Source organism: Hyla sarda, chromosome 4 (genome assembly GCF_029499605.1).
Source record: "Hyla sarda isolate aHylSar1 chromosome 4, aHylSar1.hap1, whole genome shotgun sequence".
NCBI lineage: Eukaryota > Metazoa > Chordata > Amphibia > Anura > Hylidae > Hyla > Hyla sarda.
The window spans coordinates 326,201,115-326,220,463 of record NC_079192.1 but is presented as its reverse complement, the minus strand read 5'-3'; positions in this window follow the sequence as shown (position 1 = coordinate 326,220,463).

The following is a 19,349-nucleotide window of genomic DNA, read 5'->3' as shown; positions in this document are numbered from 1 at the left end:
ATTGAAGCAGACAAGCCTCCTTTCAACACTTGACTATTGATGTAATGTCCCAGGCCGCACTGCAACCTGGGAAAACCTGAGGTATAGACACTATATTATAAATTACACTAATTTTACAGCCTTTGTAGCACAGTCAAATAAAAACAATTCCTGGAATACCCCTTTAAGGGTAGGGTCACACGTATTTTGCTGCGTATTTGCTATTGAATATTTATCTACCTTTTGAAGTCAATGGGTGACAAAACAAGCTGTGTATTTCTTACCCATTGACTTTAATTGGTAAGAAAATATGCAGCAGGAAATAGGCAGCAAAATATGGCATGTCTGATCCTACCCTAAGGCTTGTCGTTCTTGGTGTTGCAATCTTAATGTTGAGACAGTTGAAAATATGTGTCATCAATCATCAAAAATCCTCTTATATCTTAAGAGGCACAATACAGCACAGTACAGAAGTATTACAGTGTATTATGCGAGTTATAATGTTCTAGTTGGACCAAAACAGTTTAAAAACATGCATTGCTCAAAAGACATTTTCCCATTGATTATGTAAAACAATATCCGTCTTAAAAAATAAACAAAATTGGTGTCCATACTGCACCATGAATGCCATAAATATAGCAAAATAGCTTCCTGGCAGCCCCCAAAAAGGTACCAATAAAAACTACAAATTGTGCCACCAAAAACCCTTACATTTTTGCATACAAACTTGCATGACATTAATAAATTAATAATAAACAGTTCACTTGTGTACCCATAAATAAAATAATACAGTATTTTTCTATAAAAAAAAAAAACTGTCACTGTTAACCTCTATAGACAATCACAAACATTCGGTTAGCTCCTACATTATTCATTACATCAAGCCAAAGAAGTGTACTTGTCTTACATGTCTGCATTTTCTAAGCCTAGACAGGGCTGTGGGCATGAATTTCTGATGTTTTTACTAGGAATGTCTTCCTCATCATTCACCAGCATCTTTGCTTTAACCTTGCTAGACTTCTGAATGCAAGATGTGGCAGGGACATATCAAAGGAAATTCATTAAAATAGGCACAATCAGATTCAAAAACATTTTATAAGTTGTACATCTTGCAAAATATAAAAATCTTTAATATTCTTCATAAAAAATGTTATCTGTGTAGCGGGGTGTTGGGGTGGATGTCCCTTAACGCCTCGAGGGTCCCTTACCCTAGTTACCTCACTACGCCCAACAAGCGGATCCTGTGCCTCTGCTATCTGGGACCTGGGGTACATGTTTGCAGTAGTGCCTCCACCCAGTGAAGCATCTTGGGTAGGGTTGTGGGGCCCCTCTGGTAACATACAGGACACAAAGAGACTGACACAGCCTAACTGGAACTAACTATATATAGGAAAACACAAGTGAACAATCAGACATAAAAAGTACAATAACAATGGTATGACAGGAAAAAAAAACGATGTAATGCGGACGTTCCTATTCCACCCACTTGCAAACCTGTGGCCCACCCACTTGTCTGTGCCCTAATAGCCGTTGGCGCCCATAAGAGAGATGGGTCCCTTATAAGTCCTGCTCCTGCAGCGTCACTGAAAAAGGCTAAGCTGGGTAATGGCCGCTGCTTGACCTCAGAGTCTTCTGACTGCGTTCACCAGATGTCTGGACTTAGTTTTTGTCCCTCAGTGCAGCCAGCAGGTATCTTTCTATTAACAGGTGCTGTCTCTGTGATGCAGCCTCTCACAGCTAGAAGCACATCCTTTCCCTGGTTGGGCTTGTGGTCGGCTGAGGAGATTTAAGACCTGTGTGATATCACAATCATGTGACTGGAGTTTCCACCAATGCTGAATCATTTCTCATGAAATGGCTGCTGATGATGTGATCACAATTTCAGTCTTCAGTAAAAGCTTACTAAGTTTATTTGCATTTCAGGTACTGCAGCCACTATCCATAGTGGTTACATCTTAGTGAACTAAGACCTAAAGAAGGAGGGAGCTCCACCGAAACGCATTGTCTACACCTGTAATAAAAAGTACCACTACTGTACACCTGACTCCCCTGTCATCACGCCAGTGTAGCGCTACCTGCCGAAGTAGGATTTTTCCACTGGAAAGAAAGGAAATCCCTGTTGAGATCTCCACGTATCCACAATCTGTTCTCCTGCATTCCACACTGTCCTCGACGGGACCGATGGCCAGCTGCTCCCGACACACCGAACCGGAGACCTGCCAAAATGTTAATCAGTGTGGTGTCTGTGTTTGTGCAACCTGCAAAGGTGAGCAGGTCCAATACTTTTTGTGCTACCCCCCCCTTGTTTTCCCTGATAATCGGCACTATAAAGCGCCATCTCTATCTCTCTTTTTTTCTGCAATCTCCAATTAAATACAGAATATAGACAGATAAGAAAGAAAGACATGTAAAGCATCTGCATGAGCTAGTGAGCATTATTTTTTCTGTCATATGACAGGTACATTTCCTGCAAAAGTCATGACATGAACTAAGGATGTCAAGGGTATTTAGGAGCAATTTCACTTGCATATCTTGAGCAGTGTGACCAATAAGGATAATGAACAAGGCACTTTCTAATGTCAACAAGTTTTAATTGACATAAAAGTGATACATAATCCTACTTGGTCGCTGTCCAAGAGTGTCTGGGAGACTCCTGGAAAAAGAGGTGATCTCCTAAACTCCCAGAAGGGGAGGCCAATCTCCCAGATGTTTTAGAAACTATTCTTACCTCTTTAGGGTTCTGCACCTCCTGGGCCATATTGCAGAAAGTATTCTGATGCTGACCACTGTAAGGCTTTGCTTAGGTCTGTACAAATGGGGTTCCTGGTCTGTATACATGTATATATTAAGTGGGGGGCTGCATTTCTTTAAGAAATGGGGCCTGTATACAGGGTTTGGTCACTGGTCAATATTACCTTCGAGTCAGGTCTATGTTTATTTAGTTGCCCAGCTCTGGATTTTATACTTATTTCAGATGTCTCAACTGGGGTCAACATTTATTTATGGGTTCTTGTTAGTGTCATATATTAAATCATATCTGTTGTAACAACAACAACAACAAAAATGTAATTAATAACAAAAAAAAACATTTCAAGCCTTGTTCTGACATTTGCAGATTTGCGTGTATACACTGCTCTATTCTAAATTGTATACCTTGATAGGTTAAAACACTTGTTGATCATTATAACATATTACTTAATTGTATCAGGATAATTCTTTGGTTGGATAGAGTTTGTATGTATGGTATGATGGTCTTTTTAATTTTAATTAAAACAAAAGCAGGACAAGCTCAGCTCACTACTATAATGTTTTCTACTGGTGTCCTAGTTTAGTGACAGAAATGTATCTTTCTGAAAAATTATATTGTTTTAATATGTTGAATCAGTAAGTATACTCATTGTTGACCACTAGAACATTATAGCACTTTTCCTAAACACACCTGGTTATACCTGGCAGGACTGGCCCTGTCATGTCATCTTCCCCTGTCTTCACCTTCCCCTGTCTTTGCCTTCCCCTGTCTTCACCTTTCTATGCAGATTTTAAGGTGTATTGTAAAATTATTTCTATAGAATTTTGTAGTCATGTTGTTGTCAGATGTTTCCTTCAGTCTGAGATGTCCTGTTAAGTTTGTTGTTTGTACTATATGTGAGCCATCCTACAAGACAGGTATTCCCGCAAGACTACCAATCCCATCAACCACTGACATCTAATGGTAAGATATAATTTGTTTTTGCTTCTGACATTTGATATGAGTTTGTGTAAATTTCATGTGCTAATGCTGACTGGTCCCACTATTTTGCTTTGCTGTAAGTCATGGGGGTATCAGAGTACTGAGATCCATCATTTTAACCCAGAAAAGTTGACTGCTAAAGGTGATGCCTGAACCTGCAGTCTATTGACCTAAACACAGGCAATATTGTGGAAGACATTAAATGTCTCAAATGTCTGCTGGAGGGGGTACGGTGACCATGGACGCCCAAAGCTGGCGTTCTGAACATAAATGTTGGGGTGCCAGCCTGGAGATTGCGGGGGTCCCAGCGGCTGGATTCCCTCCGATCAGACATCTTATCCTCTATCCTTAAGATCCCAGGGTGGAGTACCCCTTAACTTTGCAGAGTCATGCAGTGGCTAAAAGGGGTTAAAAGGGCTAAGTCAGTGACAGCTGGGCACTCCTAAGAGTCATCAGGGATCGGGTATGTCCCCCCCAGTTACAGGGGAAATTATCAACAATAATAAAATATTTTGGTGAGAAAATGCCGCCTAAAGGTCTTTTATGGCCCTATGGGGAGCACAAACTGTAAATCAAAAATTCACATATATGTAAAGTTTACTTGTGTACCCGTATATGTAAAGCGAAATAGATAAATATAAGAAAGAAAAAAAATACAACCCAAACTATGACCCTAGTACTGACCCCTAAATACACACCCTATATAGTAATGTCAATTATACATAGGCAATGCCAAGATATATAATTTACTAATAGTGTTATCACAAATTGTTCTGGCATGTTTTTTCATGATTCTCCCCTGACGGGAAGTTTTGTGTATTCAATGTGGTACTGTCTCAGCAGCTTCCCGCCTCCTCCTCTTTCTCTACCGAGATGATATTTCATCATCTGCTGTCTCAGGAGGCATGGGTAGATCTTGCCTCTGATCTTTAACCCTGCCCCCTGAGTGATGTCACCCCCTCTGACCAGTTCCTATAGCCTACATAACCACCTCTCATATACACAGATATATTTGATAGGACATTTATACAGAATGAGGTGTGTTTGCATTCTGCCTTGTGCTGAACAATGCCACAGGCAGAGGAGCAGACAGGGAATGAATATCAGATGCTGCAACCTTGATGATGGGTGCAATAGTCTGCTGTGAAATGAGATGGTCTAAAACTGGTCTGAGTGGGGTACTGGCAGGATTGCTGCAGCAGGGGAGTAGGCAGGGTCAGAGGACTGAAGGAGAGAGAATAATGATGATGATAAAAAGCTGAAGGAGAGATGAGGGAAAGTAATGCATTATTCTTGAATTGCCCACTATTGTATTTACCAAGATAAAAAATGACATAAAAAAAAAGCCTGATGTTTCACAAAAAAACATGACAAAAATTATTTGAATAACCAGAAAAAGAGGCTTAATAACTTTAATTCTTATAAGCATATTAAAACTAGAAACATCATTTAGTTACCTACACTAATGAAATAACCAATATAAAAGTTACTTGCCTATTAAAGGACAACTATCACGCACAAAAATGTATCCCCTATTCAAAAGATGAGGGATAAGTTTTAGATCGTGGGTGGTCCAACTGCTGGAACCCCCTGTGATCTCCTGTACGGAACCCCGGCTCTCCCCAGGAATGGACTGTGTCGACCCCCGCACAAAGCGGCGGCCAACATGCCCCATCCATCTCTATGGGAGACCCGGAGATGGTTGAATGAGATACATGGAGGGGGCAATCTAAAACTTCTCGGAAAGGGGATACATTTTTGTGCACGATAGTTCTCCTAGATTGAATTGCCATATCTTTATGACATAAGGCTAATGTGGGCCACTAGCTAAAATTTCTGTTTTTTGACACATAACAGGTCTATCCTCTTAAAGGGGCACTCCAGTGGAAAACTTTTTTTTTTAAACAAGATTAAAAAATCTTAATCCTTTCAGTACTTATTAGCTGCAGAATACTACAGAGGAAATGATTTGCTTTTTGGAACACAGTGCTCTCTGCTGACACCACGAGCACAGTGCTCTCTGCTGACATCTCTGTCCATTTTAGGAACTGTCCAGAGCAGCATATGTTTGCTATGGGGATTTTCTCCTACTCTGGACAGTTCTTAAAATGGACAGAGATGTCAGCAGAGAGCACTGTGCTCGTGATTCAGCAGAGAGCTCTGTGTTCCAAAAAGAAAATAATTTCCTCCGTAGTATTCAGCAGCTAATAAGTACTGTAAGGATTAATATTTTTTAATAGAAGTAATTTACAAATCTGTTTAACTTTCTGGCACCAGTTGATTGAAATTTTTTTTTTTTACCGGAGTACCCCTTTCAATCCCAATACTTATTGTTTGTGTATAACATACTTGCCGACTCTGTCCAAACATCCGGTCTGGGGCATATATTTATTTGTAGAGTAACAGGGATCTATATTTGTTTAGAGGGGGGACCTGGTCAAGGTGAGTATTTCTTTACGTTTTAGGGGTCTCTATTTATTTATGAAGTCACGTTTACATAGAAGTTGGGAGAGGCAGTTGTTGACTTAGCTGATGCTAGTTTGATGGCTATCTCCCATATATGGCTTTTTGTGAGATTGGGGAACATATTTGGAGCCCTTTATTGCTAATCCTCATAAAATTACAGGGTAGTATTGGTACCATATAAGTTTACATGGCTGACAAACTCCAAAAATAGACATTTTACTTACACCATAGATAGTAAATTATTGCAAAGTTGATGTGCAACCTCTGCAACATGCAATGTGGCCGACAAGGTTACAGTGTCCATGTTCTTCAGAACAAGCGCCACCCCCAATGAGATTACCAGCCAATGATATTAGCCATATAATACATCTATAGACCTTTCCTAATTTATTACTTGTAAGTTCTTGATCTTTATCCATTCATTAGAAAATTAAATGGTTTAAACATATTTTACAACTGGTAGAAACCATGTAGAGCATCATATGATGACTCCATATAACATTGATAATAACATATGATAGAAAGGATACATAATAACATTGATAATAACATATGATAGAAAGGATACATAATACCATACATTTAAGGCCCATGTACTGTCACTTGCATTGTAACCAACCATTTCACCGTTACATTACAATTATTATACTATTACATTCTACAACATCCATTACGACAGTTGAGAAATACAAATGAAATCCTCTTACCTGTAAAAGACTCTAGACACTCTACATGACATTCAATTTACCATCACATGCATTTCATTTAGGACAAATATTTCCCATTGTGTGAGCGGAATTAGAGCAACCGGAATGCCAACTGATGAACCTTCCCTGATCTACTAAGTAGAGATAGCAGCAGGGGTGCCAGCGGTGCTGATAATGGAGGGGCTGCCTGTTATACATTAAGATGACATGCTTGTTTGTTAATGGATTGTGATGGAGAAGTCTTTCGAGGCTCCATCAGAGCTGTGGAGAAAGCATTCATGGCAGAACGATATGCACAATATTATTCTTACAAATAACTGCAGTTTGCCTTCCGAACAATGATACCTTACTATATACTGTATTATTTCAAACTCTCTGCTTGTGATGTACAATATATACGATAGTAAATAACTAAACTCTATATACATATCCAATCCATTCATATTCAGCATGCATTAATATGCATTACATGACTTATCTTACTAAAGCTATTTCAGTAAAAGGACTGAAGCATCCTTACCTGCAAGGGAGCTTCTCCTAAGGTTTCCTGCTGGCTCGCCTCTGCATTCTTCTTACGGATTCCTATGCTCACAGCTAGCAGACAGCACAGGCAGGTTCTCAGCCATCACATGGTTGTACAAGCCAATCAACAGAATGGGTTTTACTACTATTAACACCTGCACTGCTGGACCCTTTATGCATTGGAGAACAATTACTTCAATTTGTATTCTTGTTGTGAGATATATATATATATATTGTGAAGCAGTTCATCACTGCCCCTTCTCAGGTATTGCGTGCCCTAAGATCAGTTCTGGCTCCAGTTATGAAGTCTCAGAAACTGATTGGGATTTATGCCAAGCCAAAATGCTCCCCAGAAGGGAAGAAGACCCAGCTGCAGACAATACAGAGCAGGGGCTCTGACCTGACGAGGGGCAAGCACCCCAAAACAGCTGACTGCAGATGGGTCTTCTTCCCTTCCGGGGCATAAATCCCAATTAGTTTCTGAGACTTCGTAACTGGAGCCAGAGCTGATCTTAGGGCACGCTACCTGAGAAGGTGATGCTGCTGTGCATATTCCTTACCCAGAAAGCCAGCGGAGTGCTAATGGCCTTTTTGAATCTCTGTTCTACAACGGAAGCGGTGCTCCTCTCTAAGGAGAATACTTACCATATATATATATATATATATATATATATATATATATATATATATTTACTGTATATATTAACACACATAAAGATAGTTAGGGTAGAGCTATTGTTACGCCGAGCGCTCCGGGTCCCTGCTCCTCCCCAGAGCGCTCACGGCGTCTCTCTCCCTGCAGCGCCCCGGTCGGTCCCGCTGACCGGGAGCGCTGCACTGACATGGCCGTCGGGGATGCGATTCGCACAGCGGGACGCACTCGCTCGCGAATCGCATCCCAAGTCACTTACCCGTCCCGGTCCCCTGCTGTCATGTGCTGGCGCACGCGGCTCCGCTCTCTAGGGCGCGCGCGCCGGCTCTCTGAGACTTAAAGGGCCAGTGCACCAATGATTGGTGCCTGGCCCAATTAGCTTAATTGGCTTCCACCTGCTCCCTGGCTATATCACATCACTTCCCCTGCACTCCCTTGCCGGATCTTGTTGCCTTGTGCCAGTGAAAGCGTTTAGTGTTGTCCAAAGCCTGTGTTACCTGAACTCCTGCTATCCATCTTGACTACGAACCTTGCCGCCTGCCCCGACCTTCTGCTACGTCTGACCTTGCCTCTGCCTAGTCCTTCTGTCCCACGCCTTCTCAGCAGTCAGCGAGGTTGAGCCGTTGCTAGTGGATACGACCTGGTTGCTACTGCCGCAGCAAGACCATCCCGCTTTGCGGCGGGCTCTGGTGAACACCAGTAGCCTCTTAGAACCGGTCCACCAGCACGGTCCACGCCAATCCCTCGCTGACACAGAGGATCCACTACCTGTAAGCCGAATCGTGACAGTAGATCCGGCCATGGATCCCGCTGAGGTGCCGCTGCCAAGTCTCGCTGACCTTACCACGGTGGTCGCTCAGCAATCACAGCAGATTGCCCAACAAGGACAGCAGCTGTCGCAGTTGACCGCCACGTTACAGCAACTTCTGCCTCTGCTACAGCAGCAACCATCTCCTCCGCCAGCTCCTGCACCTCCTCCGCAGCGAGTGGCCGCTCCTAGCCTCCGCTTGTCCCTGCCGGACAAATTTGATGGGGACTCTAGACTCTGCCGTGGATTTCTGTCTCAATGTTCCCTGCATATGGAGATGTTGTCGGACTTGTTTCCTACAGAACGGTCTAAGGTGGCGTTCGTAGTGAGCCTTCTTTCAGGAAAGGCCTTGTCTTGGGCCACACCGCTCTGGGACCGCAATGATCCTGCCACAGCCACAGTCCAGTCCTTCTTCGCTGAAGTCCGTAGTGTCTTCGAGGAACCAGCCCGAGCTTCTTCTGCCGAGACTGCCCTGCTGAACCTGGTCCAGGGTAATTCTTCAGTGGGCGAGTACGCCATCCAATTTCGTACTCTTGCTTCCGAATTATCATGGAATAACGAGGCTCTCTGCGCGACCTTTAAAAAAGGCCTATCCAGTAGCATCAAGGATGTGCTGGCCGCACGAGAGATTCCTGCCAACCTGCAAGAACTTATCCATTTGGCCACCCGCATTGACATGCGTTTTTCTGAGAGACATCAGGAGCTCCACCAGGAAAAAGACTTAGATCTCTGGGCACCTCTCCCACAGCATCCTTTGCAGTCTACGCCTGGGCCTCCCGCCGAGGAGGCCATGCAAGTGGATCGGTCTCGCCTGACCCAGGAAGAGAGGAATCGCCGTAGGGAAGAAAATCTTTGTCTGTACTGTGCCAGTACCGAGCATTTCTTGGTGGATTGCCCTATTCGTCCTCCACGTCTGGGAAACGCACGCACGCACCCAGCTCACGTGGGTGTGGCGTCTCTTGGTTCAAAGTCTGCTTCTCCACGTCTCACGGTGCCCGTGCGGATTTCTCCTTCAGCCAACTCCTCCCTCTCAGCCGTGGCCTGCTTGGACTCTGGTGCCTCTGGGAATTTCATTTTGGAGTCTTTGGTGAATAAATTCTGCATCCCGGTGACCCGTCTCGTCAAGCCGCTCTACATTTCCGCGGTCAACGGAGTCAGATTGGATTGCACCGTGCGTTACCGCACAGAACCCCTCTTGATGTGTATTGGACCCCATCACGAAGTGATTGAGTTCTTCGTCCTTCCCAACTGTACCTCTGAGGTCCTCCTCGGTCTGCCATGGCTCCGGCTTCATTCTCCCACCCTTGACTGGACCACCGGGGAGATCAAGAACTGGGACTCTGCTTGCCATAGGAAGTGCCTCTCCCCCCTCCCAGTCCCGTCAGGCAAGCCTCAGTGCCTCCTCATGGCCCCCGTCCTGGTGACACACTGCCCCGTGCCAGGCTTCGCCCTCTGCCCTCCCTCCCCATTCCCACTCCTGCTGTACTTCCTGCCTTTGAGGAAACCCTCCATTCACTCCCGGTGTCCTCGTCCCAGGTAAAGCAGTTGTCGGACAAAAAAAGGGGGAGACCTAAGGGGGGGGTACTGTTACGCCGAGCGCTCCGGGTCCCTGCTCCTCCCCGGAGCGCTCACGGCGTCTCTCTCCCTGCAGCGCCCCGGTCGGTCCCGCTGACCGGGAGCGCTGCACTGACATGGCCGTCGGGGATGCGATTCGCACAGCGGGACGCACTCGCTCGCGAATCGCATCCCAAGTCACTTACCCGTCCCGGTCCCCTGCTGTCATGTGCTGGCGCGCGCGGCTCTGCTCTCTAGGGCACGCGCGCGCCGGCTCTCTGAGACTTAAAGGGCCAGTGCACCAATGATTGGTGCCTGGCCCAATTAGCTTAATTGGCTTCCACCTGCTCCCTGGCTATATCACATCACTTCCCCTGCACTCCCTTGCCGGATCTTGTTGCCTTGTGCCAGTGAAAGCGTTTAGTGTTGTCCAAAGCCTGTGTTACCTGAACTCCTGCTATCCATCTTGACTACGAACCTTGCCGCCTGCCCCGACCTTCTGCTACGTCTGACCTTGCCTCTGCCTAGTCCTTCTGTCCCACGCCTTCTCAGCAGTCAGCGAGGTTGAGCCGTTGCTAGTGGATACGACCTGGTTGCTACTGCCGCAGCAAGACCATCCCGCTTTGCGGCGGGCTCTGGTGAACACCAGTAGCCTCTTAGAACCGGTCCACCAGCACGGTCCACGCCAATCCCTCGCTGACACAGAGGATCCACTACCTGTAAGCCGAATCGTGACAGCTATATTAAGGCGAAGAGATGGTAATTCCACTGTGTTTACCTCTCATAAACATTGAGGTAAAGAAAAGCTAGGGTGCTATTAGACATTTCTCTTATTATTATTCTCTGAGACTTACAGTTCATTCTGTCCCAGTTTTTATGACTGCAGTTTGTCATAAGCATATATTTTTTCTTAAATAAAACAGAGGGATTCAATTGGTTAGTCATGAAGGTTATATTTTACCTTTCTGTTACACAGGTCAAAGAAATATGTCCAATATGTCTGTAAATAATATCTGTCTCAAGATCACATCCTATAGTTATATATACTGAGCTGCTGCATAGACACTAATAATAGTGTCAGAGATCACTTCGGTAATAGCCTTCTTATGTCAACCTCAGTTTGAGTGACATATGCTGCAGTGCTTCCTCCAGCTTTATAAAGGAAACTGTCCCCAGAGAGGCCCTTCTAATAAAGAGCATCTATACAATACTTATAGTGTGATTCCGCTAGCGCTATCAGTTGAAATGCACTGTGTCCACAGCTGGGACCTCATTGTTCAATGGGTGCAGTAGCCCCTGATGAATAACATTATAAATGCTCTTTTAGATGCTTTTACGAAGTTACTTTTGAAGTTACAGAATCACTATAGTGAAGAAGCTCTTCAGCAGCTGCATCATGGGGATTATACAGTACTGTAACCCAACTTCCACGAAACATAAAACTACAGCTGCTGCAGCCCTTCTTTATGAGAAAGATGTGGGCATTTCATAACAATGAATTACACAATGGCCACAAAATCTTTTTTCATTTTAAAAAGAAGTTTGAAGCACTTTTATGACCTGAACTTATGCTTTTATATTGTAACGTAAGTCTGCTATTGTTCTTTAATGTGACTGTTACATTGGAACACATGTAATTCAGATGCTCTGTATTTTTACACAGGGAACACCACTTGCTTAATCTTCCTCTCAGTGTCCTTTATATCAGTGGTTCTTAACCTTTTTCGTGACTGTACACCCAAAGGGTAAAAGTATGTCCGCGAGTACCCCGCAGAACTTGCTCACGAGGGGAACCCATGGACAAAATAAGTAAAAAAGTACTTAATTTCATAATGGCGTGTGCTTACCTTTCTAATGCGATACTTAATCCCCTTGTGCCATAATTCCCCCTCCATCTTAATCCCCTTCTGCCATTATTTCCCCCTCCCTCTGATCCCCTTTTGCCATTATCCCCCCCTCCATCTTAATTCCCTTGTGCCATTATTCCCCCTGCGATCCCCCTGTGTCAATATATGAGATACATACAATAACACCCTCCCATACTGCAGTGTTACATTTAGTTTAACATGCTTACCAGGCCTGTGTCTATACCATTCAGCGGGGAGTTGGAGGGCCACACTGACGGATGATGCCCTTCTGCGCTGTGCCAGCACCTCCGCGCCATCGTCAGGGACGTCACATGTCAGGCCCACTACAATATAGTGAGATACCACAGCGACTGTGGTGTCCGATCCCCGCTCTGCGCTGATAAATCCTGGCCAATGCATGGCCAGTATTTTCAGCGAATTGCCATACCCCCGCATAACCCTTGGCATACCCCTAGGGGTACGCATACCCCTGGTTAAGAACCCCTGCTTTATATGCAGTTAGTTGTAAATTAGTGGAATTCCTGTATCTCTATGGAAATATTCAGTCTATCAGTCATTTTTCATAATATAATGGGGAAAATGCCTGCAGTACTGCAACAGAACTGCCAATAAATTGTCAAGTGTGAGCACGTGGAAGAATGCAGCGTAATTGCGCCTAGTAAGGCATTCACCGCCATTATTCAATATACAGTGGTCCCTCAAGTTACACTATTAATTGGTTCCAGGATGACCATTATATGTTGAAACCATTGTATGTTGAGACCCTAACTCTATGGAAACCTGGTAATTGGTTCTGAAGCCCCCAAAATGTCATCCAAATAGGAAAAAGTGAGGATCAAGCAAACGAAAGTAGATAACTAATATAGATAAAACAAGTCCTTACATATAAAAGTAAGAAAAAGCTGCTGGGAGCTGTAAATCACTGTTTATGTAGAGAACAGAAGCTTCTTCAGGGTCATGTACAGTACATGCAATGTCCCAAAAATGGAGCTGCCCTTACTTGGTGTCCAATGGAGCAGCTAACTGTGGCATAGGTAGAGAGTAGTACAGAACATGTAATACCTCCCTGTACTGTAGGGAGATGTTGCCAGACACCAGTCAGTGCATACACTTCAGTAATACAGGTGTTTGCTAGTGAATTCCCAATCTGATTGGTCAGTTCTTCCAGCCATTGACACGTTTGGCAGATCTGGACTTTCTGTAAAATTGTATGTTGATTCTGGTTTCAAATTACAATGATCATATAAAAGATCATTGTTTGTTGAAAATATTGTAAGGTCATTGTAAGTTGAGGGATCACTGTGTGTGTGTGTGTGTGTGTGTGTATATATATATATATATATATATATATATTCCACTATGTATAGTTGTTTAAAGACCACTCTTTCCCTTCCCCAAGGAGTGCCAAATCTGGAAACCAAACGTCTGCCAATCAAAAAACATGCGCACACTAAAGGTCCATGAGGAAGCAGCCTCACTCCTGAAGTACCACACAACCCAGTGGAGATTCAGTAGAGTGATGCCAGGAGGTTATTGATTCCACCAGTCTGCATCTTACGCTCGCCCGCTCAGTCCCGATGCAGCACGACTAAGGAGGGTGAACAGTACTCTGTACAAACTGCTTCCATTGCAGGTGTATCCACAATTACAAGTTTTTTCAAAGCCAGGGTACATTGTGTTCAATACTCTGCTACGTGTTTACTATCTCTGTACCTGAGTTACTTTGTTTACTTCTGGGGCATCTTTGTATACAATGCAGTCTAAGTGTGCAACACAGCTTTAATAATTTGGCATATGTGGATGAAGTTTTGGCTTTGTTCCACAAAGTATCAGTACCTTATGACTGTCCCTAATGGTTAGCGCTGAGATTGTGTATTTGATTTTATACATCTGCATTATAGTAACATCACATGTGAATTCCTGTAATATTTTCTCTGAACGGATAACGCTACATAGCGCTATCATTTGATAACTATTGCTATCTAAATAAATGACATTGGTGCAAAAGGATACTGCCATTGTTGTTGTGTTCTGAATACTCATTGGCACAGTTTATTCAGAGTATTCTGCGGCACTATACAGAAAGTATAACAACCAACTAAAGAATTCAGATTAAGGGCCATTCATTATTAATTCTATTTTACCAGCATGCAAAATCATACTAACATCTGTAACACGTGTGATAGATGTAATATTATTTTAATTATAATTTTTTCTGCTAATGAAAACTCAGTAGTCTTTAGGATCATCATTAAACCCTTTATCCCCACAAAGGGGTATCTACTTTCCTGGTTGGATTCCCATTTCACGGTCAACAAAATAATTATCAGTCGGCAACTGTTTTGCTGTAGTGAAGAACCTGGGGCAAAGTCAGGGATGTAGCCAATGCTCTTCCCCAGAATAGCAGTGAGGTTGTAGCAAACCATAGATGGAGCTATATTCAGAAGGTAGTGACAGAAGCATAATCCAAGAACAAGGCTGAGATTACGGTCAGCAGTCAGGAACAGCCAATATAACACAGGAACAATAGCCAGGAAAAGTATGTACCCTGATCTGCTGGTTTTTCAAATTCTGCACAACTCCTTTAACCCTTCCTTGACCCTTGACTTACACTTACAGCATGGGTCAGGTCAGGGAGCATGGCATGGGTTCGGGAGCCAAGCTCATTCCATACCAGGAGGGTGCCGGCTGCTGTCTGTAAAATTAAAAAAGTTATAGGGGTCAAAATATAAAGTATACACAAATGGTATTGTCACGATTCGGCAGGCTGGAGGTGGATCCTCTGTGCCAGAGAGGGATTGGCGTGGACCGTGTCGGTGGACCGGTTCTAAGTAGCTACTGGTTTTCACCAGAGCCCGCCGCAAAGCGGGATGGTCTTGCAGCGGCGGTAGTAACCAGGTCGTATCCACCGGCAACGGCTCAACCTCTTTGACTGCTGAGATAGGCGCGGTACAAGGGAGTAGACAAGAGCAGGGTCGGACGTAGCAGAAGGTCAGGGCAGGCAGCAAGGATCGTAGTCAGGGGCAACGGCAGGAGGTCTGGAACACAGGCTAGGAACACACAAGGAAATGCTTTCACTGGCACAATGGCAACAAGATCCAGCAAGGAAGTGCAGGGGAAGTGAGGTATAAATAGGGAAGTGCATAGGTGAAGGTACTGATTAAAATCCATGCGCCAATCAATGGCACACTGGCCCTTTAAATCGCAAAGACCCGGCGCGCGCGCGCCCTAGGGAGCACAGACGGGGAACGAGTCTGATAAGCGGGTCGGGATGCGCATTGCGAGCGGGCGCGTCCCGCATTGTGAATCGCATCCCGGCTGGGGACATTATCGCAGCGCACCCAGTCAGCAGGTCTGACCGGGGCGCTACGAACAGGAGAACGCTGTGAGCGCTCAAGGGAGGAGCGGGGACCCGGAGCGCTCGGCGTAACAGTACCCCCCCCCCTTGGGTCTCCCCCTCTTTTTAGAACCTGAGAATTTGTGGATAAGGTTCTTGTCAAGGATGTTGTCCTCGGGTTCCCATGACCTCTCCTCTGGGCCGCAATTCTCCCAATCTACAAGAATTTTTTTTTTACCTCTGACCGACTTGGATGCCAGAATTTCTTTCACCGAGAAGATGTCAGAGGACCCGGAAACAGGAGTAGGAGCAACAACCTTGGGAGAGAAGCGGTTAAGGATGAGTGGTTTAAGGAGAGAGACATGAAAAGCATTGGGAATACGGAGAGAAGGAGGAAGAAGGAGTTTGTAGGAGACAGGGTTGATTTGGCATTTGATTTTAAAAGGACCAAGTTTATAACTGGGGACACGAAAGCGGACATACTTGGCGGAGAGCCATACTTTGTCTCCGGGAGAAAAAACAGGGGGAGTTCTTCTTTTTTTATCGGCATGTCTCTTCATCCGGGATGAGGCCTGTAGGAGAGATTTTTGAGTCTCTTTCCAGATGGTGGAGAAGTCACGAGTCACCTCATCAACAGCGGGCAAACCAGAAGGCATGGGAGTGGGATGGGGGGAAGAGGGTGACGGCCGTACACCACAAAAAATGGGGATTTAGCGGAAGACTCAGAGACTCTGAAATTGTACGAGAATTCGGCCCACGGTAGAAGATCGGCCCAGTCATCCTGGCGGGAGGAAACAAAATGTTGCATATAGTCACCAAGAACCTGATTAATTCTTTCCACTTGCCCATTGGATTGGGGATGATAAGAAGACGAGAAGTTTAACTTGATTTTAAGTTGATTACAGAGGGCCCTCCAGAATTTCGACACAAATTGAATGCCTCTATCCGAGACAATATGCGTAGGAAGCCCGTGAAGGCGAAAAATGTGCATAAAAAATTGTTTCGCCAACTGAGGCGCAGAAGGAAGACCTGGAAGAGGGATAAAATGTGCCATCTTGGAGAACCGATCAACGACCACCCAAATAACTGTGTTGCCATGGGATAAAGGTAAGTCAGTAATAAAGTCCATACCAATCTGAGACCATGGTCGCTCAGGAACAGGCAGAGGATGGAGGAGACCAGCAGGCTTCTGGCGAGGGGTCTTGTCCCGGGCACAGACTGTACAAGCCCGCACAAAATCAGCAACATCAGCTTCCAGGGTAGGCTCCAATAAAAACGAGAGATGAGCTGGATGGATTTTTTGATGCCAGCATGGCCTGCGAGGTGTGAGGAGTGTCCCCACCTGAGAATCCTGAGGCGCTGGTGTGGAGAGACGAAGGTCTTCCCTGGAGGAGTTTGTCTGATAGAAGCTGGAGAAGTGGAGATCAGACAGTCCGGAGGAATAATGTATTGCGGGGAAGCTTCCATTTCAGAGGCATCCGATGAACGAGAGAGAGCGTCAGCCCTAATGTTCTTGTCAGCGGGGCGATAATGAATTTCAAAGTCAAAACGGGCAAAGAACAACGACCACCTAGCCTGGCGAGGGTTCAGCCGTTAGGCAGACTGAAGATAAGAGAGATTCTTGTGATCAGTGTATATAATAACTGGGTATTTGGATCCCTCCAGCAGGTGCCTCCATTCCTCAAGCGCCAATTTTATGGCCAGCAGTTCTCGATCACCAATGGAGTAGTTTTTCTCCGCCGGAGAGAAGGTCCTAGAAAAGAAACCACAAGTAACAGCATGTCCGGAAGAATTTTTCTGTAGGAGTACCGCTCCAGCTCCCACCGAAGAGGCGTCTACCTCCAGTGAGAAGGGCTTAGATGGATCAGGTCTGGAGAGTACGGGAGCAAAAGAAAAGGCAGTTTTGAGATGATTGAACGCCTCTTCCGCTTGAGTAGGCCAGGACTTAGGGTTGGCGTTTTTCTTGGTTAGGGCCACGATTAGGGCCACAATAGTGGAAAAATGTGGAATAAATTGTCTGTAATAATTGGCAAACCCCAAGAAATGTTGGATAGCACGGAGTCTGGAGGGGCGTGGCCAATCCAATACGGCTGATAGTTTGTACGGGTCCATTTGGAGTCCCTGGCCAGAGACTAAGTATCCTAGGAAGGGAAGAGATTGACATTCAAAGAGACATTTTTCCATTTTGGCATATAATTGATTGTCCCAAAGTCTCTGAAGAACCATGCGAACATGCCGGCGGTGTTCTTCTAGGTTAGAAGGAAAAATCAAAATATCGTCCAAGTAGACCACAACACAGGTATATAGAAGATCACGAAAAATTTAATTTACAAAGTCTTGGAAGACGGCAGCGGCGTTCCAAAGCCCAAAAGGCATAACCAGATATTCAAAGTGTCCATCTCTGGTGTTAAACGCGGTCTTCCACTCGTCCCCTTCCCTGATGCGGATGAGATTATATGCACCTCTTAAGTCCAATTTGGTAAATATGTTGGCGCCACGTAGGCGATAAAAGAGTTCCGAGATAAGAGGTAGGGGATAGCAGTTTTTTACAGTGATTTTATTAAGACCGCGGTAATCAATGCAAGGTCGTAAGGAGCCGTCTTTTTTGGAAACAAAGAAAAATCCAGCTCCGGCAGGGGAGGAAGACTTGCGGATAAACCCCCTTTTTAAATTCTCTTGGATGTACTCCGACATGGCTTGTGTTTCCGGAGCGGACAGAGGATAGATTCTGCCCCGGGGTGGAGTAGTACCAGGGAGGAGGTCAATAGGGCAGTCATAAGGCCTGTGAGGAGGCAAAGTTTCTGCTTGTTTTTTGCAAAAAACATCAGCATAGTCCAGATAGGCCTTGGGGAGACCTGGTATCGGAGGAGCCATGGGGTTTTGACTGACAGTACTAGGAGCAGACAGAAGACAGTTCTTGTGGCAAGTAGTACCCCAGTTCTTGATCTCCCCGGTGGTCCAATCGAGGGTTGGGGAATGGCGTTGAAGCCAAGGTAGTCCAAGAAGAATTTCCGAAGTGCAGTTAGAGAGGACCAGAAATTCAATCTTTTCGTGATGGGGTCCAATGCACATTAAGAGGGGTTCCGTGCGGTAACGCACAGTACAGTCCAATCTTTCATTATTAACAGAGGCGATGTAGAGGGGTCTGGCGAGACTGGTCACCGGGATGTTGAACCTGTTGACGAAGAGGCCAAAATAACATTTCCTGAAGATCCGGAATCCAAGAAGGCCACAGCTGAGAAGGTAGAAGAAGAAATCCGCACAGGCACAGTAAGACGTGGAGAAGCAGAGTTCACACCTAGAGCTGTCTCACCCTTGTGCGGAGTCAGAGTGCGTCTTTCCTGACGTGGAGGTCGGATAGGACAATCCTTCAAGAAGTGTTCGGTACTGGCACAGTACAGGCAAAGGTTCTCCATGCGGCGGCGTGTCCTCTCTTGAGGTGTCAAGCGAGACCGGTCAACTTGCATAGCCTCCACGGCGGAAGGCACAGGAACGGATTGCAGTGGACCAGAGGAGAGAGGAGCCGGGGAGAGAAACTGCCTCGTGCGAACAAAGTCCATATCCTGGTGGAGCTCCTGACGCCTTTCGGAAAAACGCATGTCAATGCGGGTGGCCAGATGATTAAGTTCATGCAGGTTAGCAGGGATTTCTCGTGCGGCCAGCACATCTTTGATGTTACTGGATAGGCCTTTTTTGAAGGTCGCGCAGAGGGCCTCGTTATTCCAG